At 40.5% G+C, this 6,759-nt stretch overlaps 1 pseudogene; it reads left to right on the top strand.

The window, feature by feature from the left end:
* The first annotated feature begins 4,043 nt into the window (after positions 1 to 4,043).
* Positions 4,044 to 5,960, top strand: LOC147421277 (uncharacterized; annotated as a pseudogene).
* The last annotated feature ends 799 nt before the right edge of the window (positions 5,961 to 6,759 follow it).

Genomic DNA, 6,759 nt, shown 5'->3' with positions numbered 1-6,759 from the left:
GCTACTTACTTGTCTTGTCTTATGTTGAATTTCCTGTTTGTGAGTACTGTATCTATGGCAAATAGATTAGGGCCATGCACTTACCATTGGGTCAAAAGCGAGCTCAACCTCTAGATTTAGTACATAGTGATGTTTGTGGTTCTATGTCAACCAAATCTCTGGGGAGGCCCAGCTATTTTGTGACATTCATAGTCGAAAGGTGTGGGCATATCCTTTGAAACATAATGATCAAGTTCTTCTTGTGTTCCAGAAATTTTAGCACTCGTTGAGAATCAGTCTGGCAAGAAACGCAAGAGGTTGTGGATTGACAACAGTGGAGAGTATGTCTCCAAGGTGGTTGACAATTTTTGTGCTAAACGAGGGACTAAAAGGCAATTTACTGCACCATACACACCAGCTCAGAATGGAGTTTTTGAGCACACCAATCGTAAGATTCAGGAAAGAGTCACAACCATGCTGTCTAGGGCAAATCTCACACAAGGCTTTTGGGCAGAAGCCGTCTTGACCGCAATGCACATTATAAATCGTTCGCGTAGTACGCCATTGAATTATGAGATTCCAAAAAAGTTATGGTTTAAACGTAAGCCCCACTATGACCATCTACGTGTTTTTGGTTGTGAAGCTTATGCTCACGTGCCTAAACAACTTCGACAGAAGTTAGAGCCAAAGTCACAAAAATGTATTTTCATTGGATACGGTGCAGATGGAGAGATGGGATATTGTCTCTGGCACCCGGAATCTTGTCGAGTCATCCGTAGTTCAGATGTGATCTTCAACGAGTCAAGGATGCATAAACAACATCTCAAGGAAATAGAGATTTGAAGAGTCACTTTTGAGGATGTAACCTCAGAGACAGTGAAATCAACTTAGCGGGCTAGTGATGTACCTTCCACTAGCAATTCTCTAGAGGGAGCGGAAAGCAATGGTCAAGGAGTGAGACGGTCTACTAGAGTCTCTTGTCCACCTACGCGTTTCGAGACACGTCTTGATTACATCATGTTGACCGATTGCGGTGAGCCAAGCTGCTACCAAGAAGCCATGATGATGGATGATGTGGTGAAGTGGGAGCAGGCTATGGAATCTGAGTATAACTCGATTCTGGCTAATGACACTTGGGACTTGGTAGAAATACCAAATGATGCAAAAGCTTTACCTTGCAAATGGGTTTACAAGAATAAATTTACCTCAGGTGATCCAAATCCAAAGTACAAGGCTAGACTTGTAGCCAAAGGGTTCAAACAACAAAAGGGAGTCAGTTTTGATGAAATCTTCTTGCCTGTGGTCAAGATGACAACGCTTAGAACCGTACTTGGTCTTGTAGCGATTGAGGAAATGGAACTTGTCCAAATGGATGTGACGACAACATTTCTTCACGGGGACCTCTATGAGGATGTTTACATGCAGCAGCCTGAAGGGTTTGTTCAGGAGAACGCATCTCGTGAGGAGCTAGTATGTAAGATCAAAAAGGCACTTCATGGCTTAAAGCAGGGTTCAAGGCAATGATATCATAAATTTGATGCATGTATGAGATCTCAAGGATATAAAAGGAGCGAAGAGGATCACTGCTTGTACACAAGAAAGCTAGATGATGGCTTGATGATCATTCTAGTTTTGTATGTTGATGACATGCTTATAGCTGGGAAATCCATTGCGGAAATTGCCAACTTGAAGAAAACACTTAGCAATAATTTTGCAATGAAGATTTGGGAAATGCTACACACTTTCTTGGCATGCGAATAAAAAGAGATCCCAAACATCGTATTCTTGAGTTATCTTAGGAAACATACATTGAGAAAGTTTTGCAGCGTTTCAATATGTAGGGGGGAAAGCATTCAGTACCCCAATGCAGGCATTCTTGAAACTTAGCAAGGAAGATGCACCCAAATTTGATGCTGAGCGAGCTGAAATGGCTAAGGTACCCTATTCTTTGGCAGTGGGCAGTCTCATGTATGCTATGGTGGCCACAATACTAGACATTGCTTTGCAGTGGGAGTGGTGAGCCGATATATGGAAAATCCTGGTAGTAAGCATTGGGAAGCAGTGAAGCACATTCTTAGGTACCTCAAAGGTACGGTCGACATGTGTTTACGCTTCGGGAACAGTCATGCATCCATCGTGGGTTATGCCGATGCAGACTATGCAGGTTGTGTTGATAATAGGAGATCGACATCTGGCTATGTTTTCATATTTGCTGGAGCAACAATAGCTTGGAGGTTATGTCTTCAAGATTGTATGTCGTCTTCCACTACGAAAGCCGAGTACATTGCATTGTCAGATGCAAGAATTGTATGGTTATCTCGCTTAGTCAGCAATCTTGGCATTGGTGAGACTCCGGTGATATATTGTGATACTCAGAGTGCTCTTGCATTGGCAAGGAAACCCGTGTTCCACTTCAAATCGAAACACATTGAAGTCACGTATCATCTCGTGAGAAATTTCTTGGCCAAAAAGCTCATTGGTTTGGTCAAGGTACACACTAACCCAACAGATTCTTTGACAAAAGGCTTAGCTTTGGAGTGGTCTACACATTGCAATAAGTTGATGGGTATAGGTTGAAGCCACTAGATTGATTCATGGTTGTACATACCAGGTCACTTGGGCTGCGTTGGCCTTCAAGTGGGTGTTGTGCTCCTTGAAGGCTCCACCAGAGCTTGGTTAACGTGCTGCGCAACGCTCTTCTTGCCTGGTTTCACAAAGGGTGCCATGGTGTGGGCGTTCGGGTCTGCAGCTGTTCTACAGCAAGTGGGCTTGTCGCCATGGCAATTGTGGTCCTTGAAGCCCCCACCAGAGCATGCTTAATGGGCTGCCAAGTGCTCTTCTGCCCTGTTTTGACAGAGGGTCCCATGGTTTGGGCGCTCGGGTCTGCAGGCATTTGTTCTCGCAGGGTGGGGGTGGTGATTACCTCGGGAGTGTCGAAATGAATTGCAAGTCCGCGAGTCCCTATAGAGGTAGTTGGATACAAGCAGCAAGATCTCCAATCAGGTAGCCAACTGGTGGTCCTTGAAGCCCCCACCTGAGCCCACGTTCTGGCGAGTCCCTGGAGAAGCAGTTGGATACAAGAAGGAAGATCTCCAATCAGAGGGTATCTCCCTTCACTTGATGCATGAGGTTCTGAGGAACGGTTGCATTCTACTAGCTCGATTAAAGGAGGAGGAGCCCCCTGTGTCACTGCTTGTGTTTGATTTTGTTTTATGGTCTGGCTACTTTATGATTCTTACCTTGTTATGCATTGTATGGAGTGTGTACCATTCGCGCCAGTTTTGCTTTTGTGTATGATTGAATGGACTGTAGATTTGCAAATGGCCCGTCTGTGTGTGTGTATGTGTGTGGTTGTCTATTGTGCATGTTATGTGCCGCTGTTTTGTTTGATTATCGAGTAGAGTGTGCTACATGCAGATCTCGGTTTTACTAGCTTGTATTTGGGTTAGGTTTCTCTGTTTTATCTTTTGGTGGTCTGGAAAATAATCAAGCCAGGAGGGGGTTATATTGGACTAAGTTAATTAGTTATATTAAATGAATGTTATTTGTTGCCTTTGCATTTAAATCATCAAATTTATTCTTGTTTTTTAGTAGAATATTGTAAACTTAAATTTAGTGTGTGAAATTTGTTTTTGAATTAAAGTTTTCTTTATTAAATCTTTACTTAAAACAATAATTGTTTTTTGAAAAAAGAAACGGCTCTAATCATTATTCACTAACTTCACGCTTTGATTAAATTAATGAAGTGATTTTTGATGAATAAGAACTTTTTATAGTGATACTTATAAATTTTTATAATTTTTTTTTTTAAAAAAATGTCATTATTGTTTTGTAAGCCTCATAAAGGCATTCTTTTCAAAGACCAAGATATTTATTGATCAGTATGAACGTGAAGGCTTTTAACTTTACCCTCCTAACTCTCTTTATAAGCTTCCTAAAGCCACAACTCTTTCTATCCACTGCTCTGCAACCGCAAACTCTCTATATTTCTAAGTATCAGCTAGCTCATCTTATCTCTCTCGAAGGTTGAGTATCAACCTGCTGCTTACAAGCTCAACATAACCATGGATACATCAATGGATGGTTAGTACCATCTATTTTGAGATGTGTTTGATGTCTTTGTTGATCTGTGTTTGATATTGTTCAAGAGCTAGAGCTTAAACTATTCCTTTGTTTAGATGTGGCTGCTCATGAGATTCCATTCTCTCCAATTCTGGATTTTGATCCAACACCACCAACACTAGCTTCCAAGGCTCTTGACAGTGGTGCAATAGCCAACCTTTCACCCTCTCCTAGGTTGCAAAGTCGGAGTCTTGGGTCTTCTCCTATATCCAAAAAGCTAAGTCCTAAGGGAGGTGTGAAGAAAGCATCCATGTCCTTGAAAAAGGCTTTCCAAATTGCTAGAGGTGAATGTTAAGCTATTTTTTGCTTAATACTGTTGGCAAAAATTACTGCCTTATAATCTTGTTTCTTTTTAGGTAAACCATCTAGGTCCTTGGCAGATACTGCATTCTCATCTCCCTTGGTTAAAGATGATGACTTGAAAGAGGACTTAAATGTTGAGTCTTTTTCTTCTTAGTTGGCCATTATGCCAACACTAAGGCTTTTAACCATCTCTGAATTGTCAGAAACTACGAATTTTAGGTTTGCTTTGGAAGGAGAAGTACTCAACAAATATGGTACTTACAAAGTACCCAAGTCAAACTTTGGTAGATATTTGCGTGCAGACTTGCTAGATAGAGAGTCTCGTCACACTGTTACCTTTGTTGTGACTGAAATTTACCTCTCCGACTTTGTTGAGGCATTTGCTGTGAATGACTATGTTGAAATAGAGGGAGGTTGTGTGAAGAGAGGGAGGTTGTGTGAATGACTATGTTCAAATAGAGGGAGGTTGTGTGAAGAGAGCCGTCGTAAAAGATGGTGGGACATGTTTGTGGGCATTATATGCTGATGCTACTACATTGGTCATAAAAGCGGAGCCTTTTGATTGTTGTCTCCAACTTTATCCTGAGCAAAAGATCAAGGACTTGCTCTCCCAAGATGCTATTGGTAATGAATTTGTTTCAAGAATAGTATTTATAGTTGTGAAGGTAGAGAACACTATTAAAAGTGATGGCACTCCAAGCTATCGGTTGACCGTTGCTGATGGGCCATCAACAAGTGATCGAGCTAGTGTAAGAATCTCTTCACTCTTGTGCCCTAATAAGCTTTACTAAAACTTCACTCATTTGTTTATGTGTTTTGGCCAGCTTCTATTTGTGCCTACTAGACGTGTTGACTACCAACTTATGGTACATGAGGTTAAAGCTAAAGGCTTTTACACTTGTGTTGCTCGCAACATTAACATTTTCAAGCAGTTGTCCAATACTTTAAGTGTTGTGGATGCTACAATATTGTGTTCACTTCCTGATTCTCTTTCCAATTTGTTTCAAGAATATTTGCACAAACAAGTTTCCAATTTGGGCTTTGGGAAGAAGGTAAAAAATCTCACTTTGCAAGGTTTTGCAGTTGCATTTTTTTACTTAGATTTTTTTTTGTAGGTGTTTGGCACTTTGGAGATCGCAAGCGTGAACAGTTTGGATGTTGAATACTCTTGTGGATTATGTAAGGGAACAAATGTTAGCCGTCAAGCCATCAACCCTTTTTGCTGCACTTGTGGTATGAAAACACAAATTGTAAAGTCTCCCTTGCTGCCCGCTAGAATCTATCCTCAAGATGGAGTGGTTGTTGCTGTGATTTTACAAGGTGCTATTGTTGACTCCATTCTAGGATTTTCCCAACCATTTTTACACTACTTTGAGCATAACCTAGTAGAGCTGAAATCTTCCTTGCTTAACTTCAAAAAGGCGGGCTGGTTCACAATTGACAAGGGGGGTTTCGTTGTTGCATTCAAAGAAGAGAGAAACCTTGCTTTATCACCATTTTGCAGCAGTTACAACTATGGGTTTGCAATTGTATGCGGATGGCCAACTTATGTATAGGCTCTCAGATTTTGAATCTTCTTTTCCTGATAACAAAGATGTTTTGCAACCACTTTTGTATATTTTCCATTCCCAAATATCAATTCAGTCTTTGAAATGTACACTCTCAGATATGCTTGTGCAAGAAATTGAATCAAGAAATGCGGATACTATTAAAGTTTGGATTAAGTCATGGTTTTTTGATAAGCACTTTGTGTCATCTAACTTGAAAGAACTTATCTTGTCGTTGCTGCTCATTCGTCAATTGTCTTTGATGATAAGTGTTGAATTGGTTAAAAAGGTTTGTAGCATCATGAACGAAACATGCAAAATATGTTTTTTTCAAGCAGGAGTTTTCACTAATTCTATCTTTGTTGGTGGATCTGAATGTGCTTCCTCATCTTCTCTTCCAACACTAGTAGCCTTGAATAGAAAGGGTGACTACTTTTGGTTTCCTGTTGGGCCAAAGCCTCATAAACGTATGCGTTGTGTATGGAGTGAAGATGCCACATCGCAATTGGCTGCATTTCTTAGAACAAAAAATGGTAGTTCTCATCAAATTGCAAAGACATTCTCAGACTTGCATTCAACCTCTTTTTCTTTAAAGCAAATCAAGACCAAGATATACAACATGTGTAAGTCATCAAGAATCCATCAACTAAGGAGGCTTGACTCTTTCACGAAATCTTCATTATTTGCAAAAAACATAGAAGATGTGCCTGCATATCCTTGTTCATCTTGCAACTCTCTTTTGTTTCATCATAACTTGCAAAATGTCACAAAACCAGAGTTTGCATTCTTGAGACAAATACAACAGTTG

The sequence above is a fragment of the Adiantum capillus-veneris genome, chromosome 28 (genome assembly GCF_014529385.1).
Source record: "Adiantum capillus-veneris isolate H3 chromosome 28, ASM1452938v2, whole genome shotgun sequence".
NCBI classification, from domain to species: Eukaryota; Viridiplantae; Streptophyta; class Polypodiopsida; order Polypodiales; family Pteridaceae; genus Adiantum; species Adiantum capillus-veneris.
The sequence above is the reverse complement of the archived record's forward strand: the minus strand, read 5'-3'. Positions and strand labels throughout refer to the sequence as shown.